Genomic DNA, 18,916 nt, shown 5'->3' with positions numbered 1-18,916 from the left:
CAGGCACTGGGATCTCATCAGGTAGATAGACACAAGCAGGGTCAGGCACTGGGATCTCATCAGGTTAATAGACTCAGACAGAGCCAGCCACTGAGATCTCATCAGGCCTAACCACTTGCTGCTTAAAAATATACTTCCTCATGTTAGCTCTTCCTCATTTTGGAAGATGTCATAAATCAATGAGTTGAGATAAGGCAAGAGAGAAAGTTAAATTTGCTGATGACACAAAGATGATTAGAAACGTAAGTTGTAGAAAGAGCATCATGAAGCTATGACAGGATATATAAAAAGGTAAGTAAGGATGACAAAGATCTAGCAAATGAAATACAATGGGAAATACAGTGGGAAAATGTGAAATTGTCCATTTTGGCATGAAGAATTAGAAGGAAGGTGTCTTCATGATGACAGATGCAGAGCTCTGTGATATTAAGAGATCTGAGTGTCCTAACACATAAATTGCAAATGGTTAGTATGCAGGCAAAGGAAATAATTAGGAAATCTAGTAGAATGTTCTCATTGCATGGGTAATTCAGGATGTGCAGGTGCCGGTGTTGGACTTGGGTGGACAAGGTCAGAAATCACACAACACCAGGTTATAGTCCAACCGGTTTATTTGAAAACACAAGCTTTCGGAGTCTTACTCCTTCTTCAGATGTTAATGAGAGAAGTAGTGTCAGACACAGAATTTATAAGTAAGAGATCAAAGGGTCATACCGCTGATGAGGATGTACTAGACAAAACCTAAGATGCTGTTAAGTAAAGATTTTTATTTTTGAATGAAAATTGGAAGACAATAGAGGTCTGGGCCCAGAGTGCAGAGAGTTTACCATGTTATGTTTTGGAACTCAACATGTGCTGACTGTGTATGAATGTGCGTGTGTTTGCATTTAAAAGGGATATACTCTAAGTTTGCATAGCAGTAGTTAATACGGAAAACTTAAAATTTAACCGACACCTTATGAACTGGCAGTCTTGATAAACCAGCAAAAATTACATACCTGAAATACCAGAGGTTTACTGTATTATTTACTGCATATTACTGTATCCGAGTAGTCAGTTGAGAGTGTGAGTGGGAAGATTGTCTGCTGCTCAGTTTTATTTAAAGCAAAGTTCCATTATTATTTCATTGATTCATGCTGTAAATAAAATATAACAGTGGTATGTATACTCCCTGCATTACGTCTCTATTACTTAATATGTGTTTTTACATTGATTACGTGGACCTCTTGACCATGCAGAATATTTGATCACCTGGTACAGTCCTGGTCCCACAGGTGCCAGTTAATAAAAGGTTTGCAGTGATTACATTTTGTCACTTGTAAAAGACAAAGTTTGTTCATAATAAAAATGTTCTATGATTATTGATGAAACTTGGTGAGAGTCCTTTTTCTCTCCTAGATAATAGTGAAAGTAACTATCTTGGAGATTCAGTTGGACATTAACACTTTAGGAAGTCTGGAGGCGTGCTGGGACGTGATTACCTCCATACTCCACCCATCAGAATCATAACAGTACACAGATTTGGACACAATATTCCAGTTGAGGTAAAACAGTATTTTTAAAAAGTACTAATGTCATCCCGCCCCCTTGACCTGTCCGTCCCCCCTGGACTGACCTATCTCCTCCCTAACTCCCCACCTACACTCACTTTACTGGCTCCATCCCCGCCTCTTTGACCTGTCTGTCTCCTCTCCACCTATCTTCGCCTCTATTCATCTTCTATCCACCTCCCCCTCTCTCCCTATTTATTTCAGAACCCCCTTCCCCTCCCCATTTCTGAAGAAGGGTCTAGGCCCGAAACGTCAGCTTTCCTGCTCCTCTGATGCTGCTTGGCCTGCTGTGTTCATCCAGCTCTACACCTTGTTATCTCAGATTCTCCAGCATCTGCAGTTCCTACTATCTCTTTTTAAAAAGTTCACCATCTTTACTTTTATATCTTTTACCTTGGTTTGTAAAGTCTTGGCGTATCCTGCATAATGTTCGGTGAGGCAACTATGTATCTGTACTGTCAATGTCCCCTTTTACTCAGTTTTGATGACTTCTAGAAATATTGAAACCTGACTTAACTATCAAAGCCATTCTCTTTGCCAACATATTCCTTGAAAATGTATTGATTTAAAGCCTGTCAATGTAATAATATGGCACAGCTCCTTGTAAGCACTTGATTTGGAAGCACATCTTGGAAGAATCATGACCCGAGTATTGAAAGGTTTGCAAACAAGTTGGTATTTTAAGACTGGCTCCAACTCTGCAGAGTTTTGCTATAAAAGACCATGAACCAGTAGAGACTGCCTTTCTTATGCTAATAACCTTTGTTGACAAGGCTGTGTGAGTAGGAGAAGAAGTTTTCTGACAAAACCTAACTAGCTTGTCTTCAATTTCCAACCCATCAAGGTTTGCTTCAGAGGTGATTATGGTAATTATGTTGCTTTTTTTTTGGAGATTTTAACATCTGCGCACTTGCCCCTCAAGTTACCACCTCCTCTTTGAAAATACTCATTTCATGATTTTTGGTAGTCTATCCAGCTGTCCAATCATCATGAGTCATCCCAGGCAGCGAACATCACACTTTGGGGATAATCTTGATCTACATGTTCTAAAATAAAAATTACAAAATTGGATTGGATGCCAGTTTATTACACATTGACCTCAATAAAATGTAAATAAAACTAACATTGTATCCAGCACTGTCAGATATTCAATGGATGGGTGAGGTTAAAATTGTCCCTTTGAATCTGTAAGTGGCTAGTTTCCAAGCTGTTCTGAATGATACACATTGATTATTCAGCATGCCTAATTCTATGGAAGGCCTGGTTAATTCCTTACCTTCATTCTGAGCTAAGGGAGACTGACACTTACTGTAAGCTCTGTTTTGCCTCCGACTCATACTGATGATCATGAACAGTAGAGGTAAGATCAATGATTACTCTTAAAGCTGAGTTTGATAGATTCTTGAGTGTCAAAGGTTTAGGGGTTGGGCAGGAAAGTAGACCTGAGGCCACATTAGATCAGCAATGATCTTAGCAAATGAAGAGCAGCCTAAAGTGCAGAGCTGGATGAACACAGCAGGCCAAGCAGCATCATAGGAGCAGAAAGGCTGACGTTTCGGGCCTAGACCCTTCATCAGAAAAATGAAAAAAGCAGCCTAAAGTGATTGAATGGCTTACTCATGCTTTTAATTAATCTGTTCTATGTACATATCACTTGGACAGAGCTGAGCCACCTCAGGGCTTGATCTTAGGACCTTGCTTCTCAACAGATAGTGGTGAGCCTTCTTGTGATTGACTACAACTGAGTGGCTTGCTAGACCACTGCAAATGGTAGCTAAGATGTGGATGTGGGACTGGAGACTTGTATGGGTCCAGACTAGGTTAGAAAGCGTGCTTTCTTCTCTGAAGGAACATTGATTAGGCAGTGACATATTTATGCTGATGCAGTTAGGTTTCTATACATTTTAAAAGATGAATTTGAATTCTCAAAATGTCAGGAGTTTACTGGACTATTAGCCTTGGCCAGTTTGATTGCACTCTGACCTACTGAGTTATATTTAGGTAACATGGGGTCAAGTCCCATTCCAGAGTATTAAATATAAAATCTAGGCTGGCACTCCCAGTGCAATATGGCCAGAGTGCTGCACTGCCAGAAGTGCCATCTTTTGAATTAAATGTTAAACCAAGATCCTGTCCCTCAGGTGGATGTTAAAAGAAAATCCGATGGCCACTCTTTGAAGAAGTGCAGAAGAGTTTTCCCTGTCTCCTGGCCAAAATTTACCTCTCAAGCAACACCATATAATACAAAAAATCAGGCCATGATCATATTGCTGTTATTGGGAGCTTGCAATGCAAATTGGCTGTTGCATTTCCTACGTTATGACAGTTACTATATTTAATTGGCTGGAAAGCATATTGTAACATGCTGAATTTGTGAAAGATGCTACAGATATGTACGTCTTTCCAACTTGTTCATATCAGTTTTAGAGTTTGGTTCAGATCTTTGCAATAGCATATTATCTCATGAAATAAAAATATTTAAGGGAAAAGAGTTCTCATCAGGGCACCTAGTTTGCGGCTTTCACCAAAAATTGGGCAAGATATGGAATACAATCCCTCAACTTCCTGTTAAAATCCTGGTATGTAATCATTTAGGTTGCATAGAATCCATACAGTGTGGAAACAGGCCATTTGGCCCAACACTCCACACCGATTCTCCAAACAGCATCCCAGACTTACCCCTTATCCTATCCCTGTAACCCTGCATTTCCCATGGCTACTACACCTAACCTACACATCCCTGGACACTATGGGCAATTTAGCATGGCCAATCCACCTAACCTGCACATCTTTAGACTGTGGGAGGAAACCAGATGACCTGGTGGAAACCTATGCAGACACATGGTGAATGTGCAAACTCCACACAGATGGTCACCCGAGGCTAGAATTGAACCAGGTCCCTGTGCTGTGAGGCAGCAGTGCTAACTACTGACTCACCAAGGCAGGTTGTTCATTTTTGACTCCATGTTTGAGTGTTGCCAAGTTATAAGTGATTTCATCATCTTCTATGAGTCCTCTCAATTGGCATGAACCTCTCCAGAACTGGCAGCTCTTGGTATCATTTTTGATGTTTGGGAGACCCCCTGTAACTCGGGTTTTCTTTGGTCACGTTGTGACATTATGAATCTTGCTTAGATGGTCCTTGAAACATGCTGAACCAAATTTTAGCTTGCTTCCACGTAGTTCAGTCGGCTGCACTGGTTTCTCGAGAGCAAGGATCCGCAATGCAGACATTAGTAAGGCTCCTTTTCAGGATGACCCTGGATTATTTATGTGAACCACTTTAATATTTTTGACATGAGACAGCTTTCCACATTGGATCTGTTGCAGATTCTTTACTCATCCATGCAAGAGACATCACCTGCCCAAACAAGTTGAAATTTTTTAAATTATTATTCATTTTGTGGAATGTGGGCATTGCTAGCTGGCCAGCATTTATTGCCCATCCCTAGTTGCCCTGAGAAAATGGTGGTGAGCTCCTGGAGTGTGATGTCCATGCTGTTGAGCCCAGCATAATAAAGGACCTCATTGTTTGTGATTTCTTCTCAAATTCCTTTGATTAACCATGAGTGTCTTTAGCGGAAGTATTCAATGATGACTATAGCAGACAGGATTCAACGCAGTTCAGCAAGATTGAAGAATTAAATAAACACAGAAAGCACTGGGTAAAGTCAGCAGTTGTAGCTGCATCTGTGGAGAAAGAAACAGAGTTAAAATTTCAAGTCTGATATGACTTCTGCACAACTATCCTATATTACCCCTACAACTGGATTGTGATTCTGGGAGGACATCATCTGCAAGATTTAATAGAATCTTTGTCAGAGTATTCACTGAGATATAAGGTGTTTCTCAATCACAATTGTTGCTGTAAACATTTTTGAATACTTTTTGCTTTGAGATGCTGAATAAGTGATATCCTGGAGGTTTTGTGGAACTGTGTCCCAATCCTAAACATTCTTGAAATTTGTTGACAATCTCTGTACTATTACAATTCCACATCTGTGATGAAACGTTTTTAGCCAGGTGGTTTTATTTATTTATTCATTTTGTGGGATATGGGTATTGCTGGCTGACCAGCATTTATTGCCTGTCCCTAGTTGCCCTTGAGAAGATGGTAGTGAGCTGCCTTCTTGAATCGTTGCAGTCTACCTGCTGAGGGTTGATCCACAATGCCCTTTGGGAGGATTTCCAGGATTTTGACCCAGTGATAGTGAGGGAATGGTGATATATTTACAAGTCAGGATGGTGAGTGGCTTGGGAAGGAACTTGAAGGTAGCGGTGTTCCCATGTATTTGCTGCCCTTGTCCTTCTAGACGGAAGTAGTCATGGGTTTGGAAAGGGCTGTCTGAGGGTCTTTAGTGAATTGCTGCAGTGCATCTTCTAGATAGTACTCACTGCTGCTACTGAGCATTGGAGGTAGAGGAAGCGAATGTTTGTTGTTGTAGTGCCAATCAAGTGGGCTGCTTTGTCCTGGATGGTGTCAAGCTTCTTGATTGTTGTTGGGGCTGCACTCATCCAGGCAAGTGGGGAGTATTCCATCACACTCTTGACTTGTGCCTTGTAGATGGTGGACAGGCTTTGGGGAGTCAGGAGGTGAGTTACTCACTGCAGTATTCCTAGCCTCTGACTTGCCCTTGTAACCGCTGTGTTTATGTGATGATTTAATTGCCTTTGTCGCCTCTTCAGTGGAACGAAGAAGGTTTTCTTTATTGGGTAACTGCTTAGTTTGATGCAGAGAATCTCGTGTAACATGAAAATCTTTGTTGAGAAGTTCAGCAATGTGGTCCCACCACATTTGTATTACTACTCTCATGTCAGTGATTTGTTCATTTCCATCAACTTGTGGTAAAAACAAAGGTTGTGGTGCGAGGGCCAATTGCACATTGTAAAAGCATGATCATACCTTTCAGTTAGATGTTGCAACTCATCAGATCTAATCATTCAGAATTTCTCTTAAGGCACAGAGAAGTGTGTATCAGCACTGTTATAGCCTTGATGCTTGTAGTTGACCCATTGGGGACGACAAGGACTCACAAGGGCAAGCTGTTTCCTTTAAGAAGATGTGAAATGCGTTAGCCGTTCTTGTCAAACCAGTCTTAGTGCTTGCAGTATCCCAGGATGTCTCCTGACATCTCAAAGATCTGACCATGGAACTGTTTTATTCATCTGCTACATCACTTGGATAGGATGGTTATATTTCAAAGTCATGTCAAGTAGTGTAGCAAGGTTTAAGGCAAGAGAACGGGATCTTCAGTTTAACATTGAGCTTTGTCTGTGCCTGGCAAGTTGATATTGTGGTTAGACTTAAGACTCTGTTGTGGATCAGCTGGTGATATGGCCAGCAGTCAATTCATTGCATGGTTTGCTGTTATTAAATAACTGTGAGCTAGAGCCCTATCGTTGGGAACAACACTGCTTCATGTAAAATAATCCAACATCATCATTTGTCATGCAGAGTTCAACTCCCCCTGCCAAAAATAGTCTGATCATGAAAGTGCATTTGACTGGTTGAATATTGTCTGAACACCAGCTGAGAGCCACATGCACAGACATACAGCAGAGGGAGCTGTAACTTCAGGATAAAACTGAAGATGAGCCTGTTAAGTAAAACCTGTTATTAATAAGATTTAAAAAGGTTAATACGCAGCAGGGAGGAGTGTTATGCCAAACATAGTGCACTATTATACAGAGTTCAGCCCCCCAACACCTTTGACTACAATAAACGACTCAACTGTCAGTTTAGATTATAGCTTGTGTATTGTCTGGGACTTGAACCTACTGCCTTCTGTATCATAGAGAGTGCTACACACTAAGTCACAGCCCTTCTGTGCTATAGCTATTTTATGATTCCTGTCTCCCTCATTATGTTCAGGGATTCTTTTTCTCCCTGCAACTTGATGAAATTTTTGTTTTTATCATTCTTTAAAGTCACCATGTTTGGACATGTTATGACACACTGCCATGGCAGGTGGAACTTAAACCCAAAACTTTTTGCCCAGAGGTAGAGGCACTAGTATGAGACCTGAGCAAATGTGATTGGTATGCTATTAATCCCCATGTAATAGCCTGGATTGTCCTTTACTGGACGAATAGATAAACCTTTTTGTATTTTCTTTCATGGTATGGTGGGTATTGCAGGAATTTGCTTTCCGCCTATAATTGCCATTGGGAGCAGTTAAGAATGTGGAGTCAGGAGGTACATGTAGGCCAATCCAAGTAAAGACAGCAGATTTTCTTCTCTAAAGGACATTACTGTACCAGATGTGTCCTTAGATTTGTAGAGGTCTACAGCCAAAAAAAGGCATTTCGGCACATTGAGTCTGCACCAACAAAAACAACCACCTAACTATTCTAATCCCAGTTTTGGTCACATATCTAAGGAAGGATGTGCTGGCATTTGAGGTGTGTCCACAGGAGGTTCACAACTATGATCCCAGGAACAAAGAGTTTGTCATACGAGGAGCACCCTGTACTCAATGGAGTTTGGAAGGATCAAGGGGAGATCACGTTGAAAATTACAGAATACTGAGAGGCCAGGATACAGCACACATGGAGAAGATGTTTCAACAAGTAGGAGAAACTAGGACCCAGGGGCACAGCCTTAGGGTGAAGGGCCAACCCTTTGAAACAGAGATGAGGAGGTATTTCATCAGCCAGAGGGTATTTAATGTGTGAGACTCAATGCTGCAGAGGGCTGTGGAGGGCAAGTCATTGAGTGTCTTTTAGATAAAGATAGATAGGTTCTTGATTTGTAAGTGGATCAAGGATTGTAGGGAGAAGACAGAAGAATGGGGTTGAGAAACATATCAGCCATGATTGAATTCCAGAGGAGACTCTATGGGCTGATGGCCTAATTCCGCTCCTATATTGTATGGTCTTATGGCCTAGCAATTGGCCACGGACTTGCATGTCTTGGCATTGCAATGTACATCTAAATACTTCTTAAATGTATGACAGTTTCTGCCTTTCCTTTACAGGCAGTGAGCTCCAGATTCCCAACACCCTCTGGGTGAAAAATGTTTTCCTCACATCCCCTCTAAATCTCCTGCCTCTTCCTCGTCATTGATCCCTCCACAATGGGAAGAAGCTTCATCTTGTCTATTCTCTTACTAACTCTGGGGAGGTTTTGATCTATGCAGAGCTAAATGCAAACCAAAAGAACTGCAGATGCTGGAAATCAGAAAGATAACAGAAAGTGCTGGAAAAGTTGAGCAGGCCTGGCAGCATCTGTGGAGAGAAATCTGAGTTAACAGTTCGGGTTCAGTGACCCTTCCTCAGAACTGATGAGAACTGAATGCCCATAGTCACCATTATACAACACACTTTCATCATCCCAGAATGCCCCATAACACTTAACAGCCAATGAAATACTTTTTGAAGTATTGTACCTGTTTAATGAAGAAAGTGCAGTGGGCAATTTGCACACAGCTAGCTCCCCAAAACAATAATGTGATAATGACCAGATAAACTGTCTTAGTGATATGGCTTAAGGGATAAATATTGACTCATAACACTAAAGAGAATGGAAACAAAAGAAAAATAATGCAGATGTTGGAATCAGAAATAAAAATAGAAATTGCTGGAAGTAGACTGCTGGGTGAACATGCGCAAGCTCCAAATACTGGTCAAAGGTAATTTGCATTGTGTAATTTTTGTTTAACCCTAACATTGGAATCACAATGCTTCAGAATTTAGTGGCAATGACTTAAAAAGAGTTGAATGCTGGCCAAAAGCATCTCATCACATGTGAAATTTCCAACAGTACTGTGGGACTTGGGGAATATCACTTGATTATCTCTTCTGTAGGTATGACAATGAAGTTTACTTAATGTAATGAAAACTTAAATGATCGAAGTGGGTCTGGAATGGGAAAGGATTTGAAGCGCAGCGGACACTCTTTTTTTGATGTAATGTATTGGTCCATCAGCCAGCATAGTAACTGCACCAAATTGGTGCACATGCTATTTACTGGGATCACGACACGTTCAGCTGCTTGGACTGATTGAGGAGCACCATCCTGTTTAGTCCAGACAAAGTGTGCTCCATCATTCCTACTGTGCTTTGCACTGCTGGAGCAGGCAATGCAGTCGATGCTGTTAACCTGGGAGAATTGGAGCAGCCTTCCAACGAAAAGGATGAGGACATTTGGGGAAAAGGAAGATACCCTTATGCATTTGTCATGTGCTACAAACCAGACAGGACATCGGTTCCAGTAGATGAGAGCTGGGTACAGCAGACCATCAAATACTGTAGAATATTTGTTGGTCATTATGCCAGCATTTGGTTTGCAATGTGGTGGTGAGCTGCAGCCTCTACATATTTTGTTGGTGTTTGCTTTTGCTTGCTGTTAATAAACCTCATATTTTTAAACGCGCGATTGCTTTCCTGAATGCGATGTTCCCCAACTGGACAATGACAATGACAGATACGTGGATCATTGGGGATACCTTCTGGGGAAGGTGGGACCTGTACAAGAAGATCGGGTTGCACCTGAACTGGAAGGGCACCAATATCCTGGGCAGGAGATTTGCTAGACCTCTTCGAGAGGGTTTAAAATGGTTTGGCAGGGGGATGGGAACTAGAGCTACAGATCAGGGGACGGGGTAGCTGGGGATGTCTGGTAGGAACTTAGACAAAATAGCAGTGACTTAGAGAAGGTCTTTATACAGAGGTAGCTAAGAGCAGGTAAACTGCGTAACCTGGTGGTTAAACCCAGATGAGTCCGAATTACTTGTTAGTTAATTAATTAATTAATTAATTTAGGGGCTCTTCATTTAGTGGAACAGTGGTAATGCCCCTACCTCTGAATCAGAGGGTCCTGGGTTCAAGTCCCATCTGCTCTGGAGATGTGTAAGAACAAGGGGGTGATAGAGAGGAATCATAGTGAGGTAGTCACACCTAAGTTACAGGATAAATGTAGCTGGGTGACCATCAGAAGAGGGAAAGGGAATAGGCAGACTGTGCAGGGATCCCCTGTGGCTGTTCCCTGCAGTAATAAGTATATCGCTTTGGATACTGTTGGGAAGACGCGGGGCGACTACCAGGGGAAGGCCATAGTGGCCAGGTCTCTGGCACTGAGTCTGGCTCTGTGGCTCAGATAGGAGTGGGGGAGAATAGGAGAGCGATAGTGATAGGGGATTCAATGGTTAGGGGAACAGAAGGAGATTCTGTGGTCGTGAATGAGACTCCCCGATGGTATGTTGCCTCCTGGGTGCCAGGGTCAGGGATGTCTGGGTTCAAGTCTACAGGATTCTTAATGGGGAGTGTGAGCAGCCAGAAGCCGTGGTACACATCGGTACCAATGACATAACTAGGAAAAGGGAAGAGGACCTGAAAAGTGAATATAGAGAGTTAGGTTGGAAGCTAAAAGGCAGGACAATCAGAGTAGTAATCTCAGGATTACTACTGGTGCCATGGACTAGTGAGGCTAAGAATTGAGAGTGAGTGCAGCTGAACATGTGACTACAGAACTGGTGTAGAAGGGAGGTTTCAGATATGTGGATCATTGGGATACCTTCTGGGGAACGTGGGACCTGTACAAGAAGGATGGGTTGCATCTGAACTGAAATGGCACCAATATCCTGGGTAGGAGGTTTGTTCGAGCTCTTCGAGAGGGTTTAAAATAGTTTGGTAGGGGGATGGGAACTAGAGCTACGGATCGGGGATCGGGTAGCTGGTGTACAGGCAGATACAGCATGCAGAGAGTCTGTGAGAAAGGATAGACAGTTGATAGGGCAAAGTTGCAGTCAGTGTGATGGATTGAAGTGTGGCTATTTTAATGCAAGAAGTGTCAGGAATAAGGGTGATGAACTTAGAGCATGGATCAGTACTTGGAGCTACGATGTTGTGGCCATTATGGAGACTTGTATATCACAATGGGAAGGAATGGTTGTTGGATGTTCTGAGGTTTAGGTGTTTCAAAAGAAATAGAGAGGGAGGTAAAAGAGGTGGGGGATTGGCATTGCTAATCAGGGATAGCATCACATCTGCAGAAATGGAGGTCATCGGGGAGGGTTTATCTACTGAGTCAGTATGGGTGGCAATTAGAAACAGGAAAGGAGCAGTCACATTATTGGGAGTTTTCTATAGAACCCCAATAGCAACAAAGACACTGAGGAACAGATTAGGAGGCAGATTGTGGAAATCAGCAGAAATAATAGGGTTGTTGTCATGGGTGACTTCAACTTCCCTAATATCGATTAGAACTTCCTTCGTGCAAAAAGTTTGAATAGAGCAGATTTTGTCAGGTGTGTCCGGGAAGGATTCCTGACTCAATATGTAGATAAGCTGGCTAGAGGGGAGGCCATATTCGATTTGGTGCATGGCAACGAACCAGGCCAGGTGTTAGATCTCTTGGTGGGAGAGCATTTCCATGATAGTGATCACAACTCCTTGACTTTTACTATAGTCATGAAGAGGGATAGGAGCAGACGGTATGGGAAAGTTTTTAATTGGGGCAGAGGGAATTAGAATGCTATTTGGCAGGAACTATGGAACATAAATTGGGAACAGATGTTCTCAGGGAAATGCACGATAGAAATGTGGAGTTTGTTGAGGGAGCACTTGCTGCGAGTGCTGGATAGGTTTGTCCCACTGAGGCAAGAGAGGGATGGTAAGGTGAAGGAACGTTGGATGACAATACATGTGGAACATTTAGTCAAGAGGAAGAAGGAAGCTTCCTTAAGGTTGAGGAAGCAAGGATTGGACAGGGCTGTAGAGAGTTACAAGGTATCCAGGAAGGAACTGAAGAATGGACTTAGGAGAGCTAGAAGGGGGCATGAAAAAGCCTTGGCGAGTAGGATTAAGGAAAACCCCAAGGCGTTCTATATTTATGTGAGGAACAAGAGGATGGCCAGAGTGAGGGTAAGGCTAATCAGGGATAGTAGAGGGAACTTGTGCCTGAGTCGGAGGAGGTAGGGAATGTCCTTAATGAATACTTTGCTTCAGTATTCACTAGCGAGAGGGACCTTGTTGTTTGTGAGGACAGCGTGAAACAGGCTGATATGCTTGAACAGGTTGATGTTAGGTAGGAGGATGTGCTAGAAATTTTGAAAAACATGAGGATAGATAAGTCCACTGGGCCAGATAGGATATACCCAAGCTTACAAAGAGAAGCAAGAGAAGAGATTGCTGCACCTTTGGCGATGATCTTTGCATCTTCACTGTCCCCTGGAGTAGTACCAGATGATTGGAGGGTGGCAAACATTATTCCCTTGTTCAAGAAAAGGAATATTGATAATCCTGGGAATTACGGACCAGTTAGTCTTACTTCTGTGGTGGGCAAATTATTGGAGAGGATTCTGAGAGACAGGATTTATGATTATTTGGAAAAGCATAGTTTGGTTAGAAATAGTCAGCATGGCTTTGTGAGGGGCAGGTCATGCCTCACAAGCCTTATTGAATTCTTTGAGGATGTGATAAAACATATTGATGAAGGTAGAGCAGTGAATGTGGTGTATATGGATTTTTGGAAGGCATTTGATAAGGTTTCCCATGGTAGGGTCATTCAGAAAGTAAGGAGCCATGGGACTCAGGGAAGTTTGGCTGTCTGGATACAGAATTGGCTGTCCAATAGAAGACAGAGGGTAGTAGTAGATGGAAAGTACTCAGCCTGGAGCTCGATGACCAGTGGTGTTCCGCAGGGATCTGATCTGGGACCTCTGCTCTTTGAGATCTTTATAAATGACTTGGATGAGGAAGTGGAAGGGTGGGTTAGTAAGTTTGCTGATGACACGAAGGCTGGTGGAGTTATGAATAGTGTGGAGGTGGTTGTAGATTGCAACGGGACATTGACAGGATGCAGACCTGGGCAAAGAAATGGCAGATGGAATTCAATCCGGAAAAGTGTGAAGTAATTCATTTTGGAAGGTCGAATTTGAATGCAGAATACAGGGTTAATGGCAGGATTCTTAGCAGAGCAGAGGAACAGAGGGATCTTGGGGTCCACGTCCATAGATCCTTCAAAGTTGCCACTCAAGTTGATAAGGTTGTTAAGAAGGCATATGGTGTGTTGGCTTTCATTGGCAGGGGGATTGAGTTTCAGAACCACAAAGTTATGCTGTAGCTCTGTAAAACCCTGGTTAGAACATGCTTGGAATATTGTGCTCAGTTCTGGTCGCCTCATGATAGGAAGGATGTGGAAGCTTTAGAGAGGGTGCAGAGGAGATTTACCAGGATGCTGCGTGGACTGGAGGGCAGTCTTATGAGGAAAGGCTGAGGGAGCTAATGCTTTTCTCATTGGAGTGAAGAAGGATGAGAGGTGACTTGATAGAGGTTTACAAGATGATTAGAGGAATAGATAGAGTGGATAACCAGAGACTTTTTTCCCAGGGTGGAAATGGCTATCACGAGAGGTCATAATTTTAAGCTAATTGGAGGAAGGTATAGAGGAGATGTCAGAGGTAGGTTCTTTACACAGAGAGTGGTGGGTGAGTGGAATGCGCTGCCAGCGATCGCAGTGGAGTCAGATACATTAGGGACATTTAAGCGACTCTTGAATAGGCACATGGATGATAGTAAACTGTAGGGTATGCAGTGTAGTTTGATCCTAGAGTAGGATAATAGGTTGGCACAACACCGTGGGCCGAAGAGCCTGTACTGTGCTGTACTGTTCTATGTTCTAAACAGTGACTAGGATGAGAGAAGGGGGTTGTTATGTGTGTTGGAATATCAATCATGCTGGCTATGTGCTGTCAGTAGTGTGGCTGTTGTGTCAATACATTCCCAGTAAGAGCAACACCAGATTTCCAAAGCATGTCCCAATGCATAGCAGTCTTTTAAAAATGGCACAAGCGTTAGGGATGCCGGTCTTTTGGCAGATATCTGTTCAATGGCGAGTTTGTCCAGGAATGGTAAGTGGTAGTGTGGGGCTAGAATTAGGTGAGAGCAGTGCCATAGGAGAGGGGTAGCTAGTTAATGAGCTGAGTTTGATGATACATGAAGAAATTGCACTAGGCCTTGCAGCATGGAGACCTCCACAAGACTCGATGAACAGGCACACAGCCAAAGAAACATAACATTCAGCCAAATGTTTCAAGCCACCTGCCTTTCTTCAAGGTAGGAGACACTGAGAGCATCCTAGCAATTGTAGAAAATCAGGGCCCAAAAGGGTCTGAGGCATTTAAATGATAAATAAATTAATACCAGACAGTCAACATGTAAAGGGCAGGTTATATCTGACAAATTTGACTGAATTTTTTGACGAGATGACACAGGCAGTGGATGAGGGTAATACTGAGGATGCTCTATATTTGGACTTTCAGAAAGCATTTGATACAGGTGCCACGTGGCAGGTTGATTCGCAAATTTGAAGTGTTTGGGATTGATTGGTCATTGGCAGAATAGATTAGAAGTTGGCTAAAAGATAAAAAACAGAGAATAAGTAGAGATGGGCATTTCTCAGATCAGGGATATTTGAAAATGATATTGCCCAGGGATTAGAGTTGGGACTCTTGCTTTTTCTGGTTTATATAAATGAGTCGGGGTTGGGTGTTAGGGGCAAAATCTCTAAAATTGCAGGTGGTACTAAAGTAGGGAGAATAGTATATTGTGAGGATGATGCTGGGCAACTTCAGAGTGACATTGACAAGTTGGCCAATGAGCAGACACCTGTCAAATTAATTTCAATGTCAAGAAATGTGTGGTAATGCGTTTTGATAGAAGAAGCATGGAGAGACAATACAGGATCAATGAGGGGTGTACAAGAGCAGAGAGACCCTGTGGTTCAAGTGCATAATTCCCTGAAGGTGGCCAGGCAAGTTGCAACAGTTATTAAGGAAGTTTAAAGGATCCTTGGGTTTATAAATAGAGGCGTAGAGTATTAAATCAAGGAAGTGATGGTACACTTCTACAAGTCATTGGTCAGACCACATTTGGAATATTGTGTTTAGTTCTGAGCACTTTATTTAAGGAAGGAAGTCAAAGTCCTGGATAGAGTGCAAAGGAGATTTACTAGAATGATACCAGAATGAGGGATTTTAGATACAAGGAAAGATTAGAGAAATTTGGGAGAATATCCTTTGTGCAGAGAAGATTGAGAGGTGACCTTATTGAGCTATCTAAAATTATGAACAATTTTGACAGGGTAAAGAAGAATATTCTGTTTCCACTAGGTAGTATGTGAGATTTCAAGATTGTCAGGAAGAGAGGTAGGAGTGAGAGAAGGAGAAACTTCTTTACTTTCGAGAGTTGAGAGGATTTGGAATGCGCTGCCTGGGGGAGTGGTGGAGGTAGATTCCATAGCAGGTTTGCCAAAAGAGCTAGATAGCTGTTTGGAAATGATGAATTCAGATGACTGCAGAGATAGAGATAGAGATAGAGAATGGGGCTAGCTAGGCAGCTGTTTTAGGAGCTAGTACAGACATATGGGCTGAATGACCCCCTTATGTACCGTAAAATTTTATGATTCTATGATGATGATCATCAGGGAAAGCTATAGGTAAGTAGCCTAACATCTATCATTGGGATATTGCAATATTTTAGTCAGAAAGTAACAGCAAGACATTTAGAAAGTTGTAACACAATCAGGTAGAGTCAACATAGTTAGCGGAAGGGAAATCATGTTTGACCTATTTATTTGAGTTCTTTGCCAATATAACAAACAGAATAGAGAAGGGTAAACAGTAGATCCAGTGTTTTTGAATTTCCAAGGGCATTCCATAAGGTACCACATAAATAATTATTGTAAACTACAAGGGATCCTGTTTTTGGAGCTATTATGTAATCATGTATAGAAGATTGACCAAATAACAGAAAACAGAGGTAAGTGGATCATTTCAACATTGGCCAGAAGCAGGGTGCCACAAGGAATGGTGCTGAGGCCTCAGTTATTTTCAGTGTTGGATGACGGGACTGAGTGTATTGTAACCAAATTTGTTGCTAATTGCTGTCTACAAAAATAGAATGAAAAACAAGTTGTGAAGTGAGCACAAACAGACTGCAAAGTGTAAGGACCATGTCACTTTATTTTGTGTATTTTTCTTTAAAAAGAAACCTGTAGAATGAAATGAGAAAGAGCTATTTTAAACCAGTGTTTGAAAGGTTGGCTGTATGTCTTGAAAGCAAGTAACCTGACTCCCATTGCATACATTTTGTAACTGAGTTGTAGTTGATTTGGAGCCGAGGGAGTGGACTGATGCAGCATTTGCTGGCAACTGGAAGTTACCTGGTCTATGGACAAGTGATCACTTAACAATGATAGAGACCTTCTTGCCTGTCAACAACTGTGTGCTTTGTTCTTGGGTAACTGAACAGCTTGGGGCTGGGAACAAGTTACAGAGAGAAGGAGAGACATGTTCAGTTCTTCCCCAACTTTGGGGCAGTCTCTCTGTTATTTACAGTCAAACCTCATTTTAAAGCTGAAAAATGTTTGTCTTTCCTGCAATAATTGATGCAACCTGTGACTTCTAACTGATAAATCAGAGACATTTTACAAGTGAACCAGCCAACTTGTTTCTCTTAGCAACCAGTGAAACATCCAGAGAAAGATGATTAATGCAATAAGCTGACCGCAGAAGAGTCATAAGGATTATTTCAGTAACAGAACCTGTTGGCAGCGGAGTAGGATGCTCCAATTGGAGCTCCTTCGCTCCTTCTGTTTATTTCCCATTTCTATCCCTTTTTCCCCTTTCTTTTCTTTTTCTTCCCCATTTCTGGTACTTTTCCCCTCTTGCTGCTCACGTCACCTGTGGCAGTCTCAGTCTGGTCTCTTGGCAGTTCGTGGTGGGTCCCAGCCAGGTCTCTCGGTGGTGGCAGGTCCCGGTCTGGTCTCTTGGCGGCATGGCGTCTCTCAGCCTGGACTCTTGGCAGCTCTTGAAGGTTCCCAGCCTGGTCTCTTGGTGGGTCCCAGCCTGGTCTCTCAGCGGCTCATGGTGAGCCCTGGCCTGGTCTCTCAGTGGCTCATGGTGGGTCCCAGCCTCATCTCTCAACAGCTCATGGCAGGTACCAGCCTGGTCTCTTAGCGGCTTGTGGCAGATCCCGGCCTGGTCTCTTGGTGGCTCGTGGTGGGTCTCTCAGCCCTCTCAACCTGGTTTCTCAGCGGTATGTTGGTCGGTCTCTTGGAGACTCATGGCGGTTTCCTGGTTTGGCGTGCGAGTGGATCCTGCCCGGGCGTGTTCCTGAGGCACCAGGAGAGATTGGAGAGGCGACAGTTTCAGCAGCAGCGGCAATGTCTGTGGCAACGGCATCGAGAACAAACGTCTGAGGTTTCCCGGACAGCAAGTCAAGTGGAGGACTCATCAAAGGCCGTTGAAATTCTTACTTATTACTTTATTCTCCTAGTTTAAACTAAAAAGACTTTAATATTAACTATTACCTTATTTCTTTATCTTTCTGTGAAGTAATGCTTAACTTTTAAACTCTCGTTTCTCTTACTACTTTGCACCTAAGTTTTTGTACTTGGTATTTGGTACCTAAGATGGCGCTATGTGTAGCAACATTGTACAGTTTTCACTGTACTCCTGCCCTTAAGTACACGTGACAGTAAAATCTAAAATCTAAAAGATCTAAATCTGCTGAATTATTGTTCCCCTCTGCCCTATTGTCTGTGTGTTTGTGCATGTGTGTGTGTGCACGTGCATGCATTTATAAGGAGATAGCTTTAATTAGAGTTATCTGCCGACAGTTTATAACTGTTTATCTGAAGCTAGAATCTAATTACTTGTAATAATTAGTAATTCTTGTTCAGTAAGAAACTTAGTCAGTGCTCCCTGTCAATCTGGATCTGAAAGTCAGTTAAATATGGGAACCTTGTATACTTTATAAAATCTTTAACTTTTGTGACTAATCCAGGAATAGCAGGGCTTGATTTCCATTGCACTACCCCAGTGAATCATAACAAAATATGTATGAATAGATTAAGTGAATGGGCAAAAAAATGACAGATGGAGTATACTGTGGGAAGATGGGAAGAGAGCCACCTCAGTGGGAAGAATAGAAAAGCAATGTATCACTTAACTGGAGAGAGATTAAAGAACGCTGCTGTATAGAGATATCTGAGTGGTTTGTAAATGAAACACTGAAACTTTATGTGTAGGAAAGTCTTGTTACAATGGTGCATGGAATGAGTGAGATCATATCTAGACTACTGCTTGCAGCTGTGGGCTTTTTGTTGCATTGGAGCAATTCAAAGAAGGTTCATTACATTGACTCCAGACATGAATCCTCCAGCCCCTGCATGTGACTGCTCTCACCTGATTGCCTTTGTAACAATCTAATTATGGCCAGTGAATAGCTTGCAATGGTTTCTTGTCCTGCTGCCAAATCGTTACCTCCGGTGTTGCCAAGGATCCATACTTGGCCACCTCATACTTTCACATCTGTATGGTGCCCCTCAGGAACATATGTGGCAGAATAAAGTCAATTTTCAT

At 42.4% G+C, this 18,916-nt stretch overlaps 1 long non-coding RNA gene across 1 annotated transcript in view; it reads left to right on the top strand.

Annotated features, from left to right (window-relative positions):
• LOC125484751 overlaps positions 1–18,916 on the top strand; it is a 62,135-nt gene that overhangs the window by 1,430 nt on the left and 41,789 nt on the right. The window contains exon 2 of the long non-coding RNA XR_007263566.1: positions 1,399–1,544. This is a non-coding gene — a long non-coding RNA (uncharacterized LOC125484751). The remainder of the gene's footprint in view (positions 1–1,398; positions 1,545–18,916) is intronic.

The sequence above is a fragment of the Rhincodon typus genome, chromosome 13, assembly GCF_021869965.1.
Source record: "Rhincodon typus isolate 14 chromosome 13, sRhiTyp1.1, whole genome shotgun sequence".
NCBI classification, from domain to species: domain Eukaryota; kingdom Metazoa; phylum Chordata; class Chondrichthyes; order Orectolobiformes; family Rhincodontidae; genus Rhincodon; species Rhincodon typus.
The sequence above is the reverse complement of the archived record's forward strand: the minus strand, read 5'-3'. Positions and strand labels throughout refer to the sequence as shown.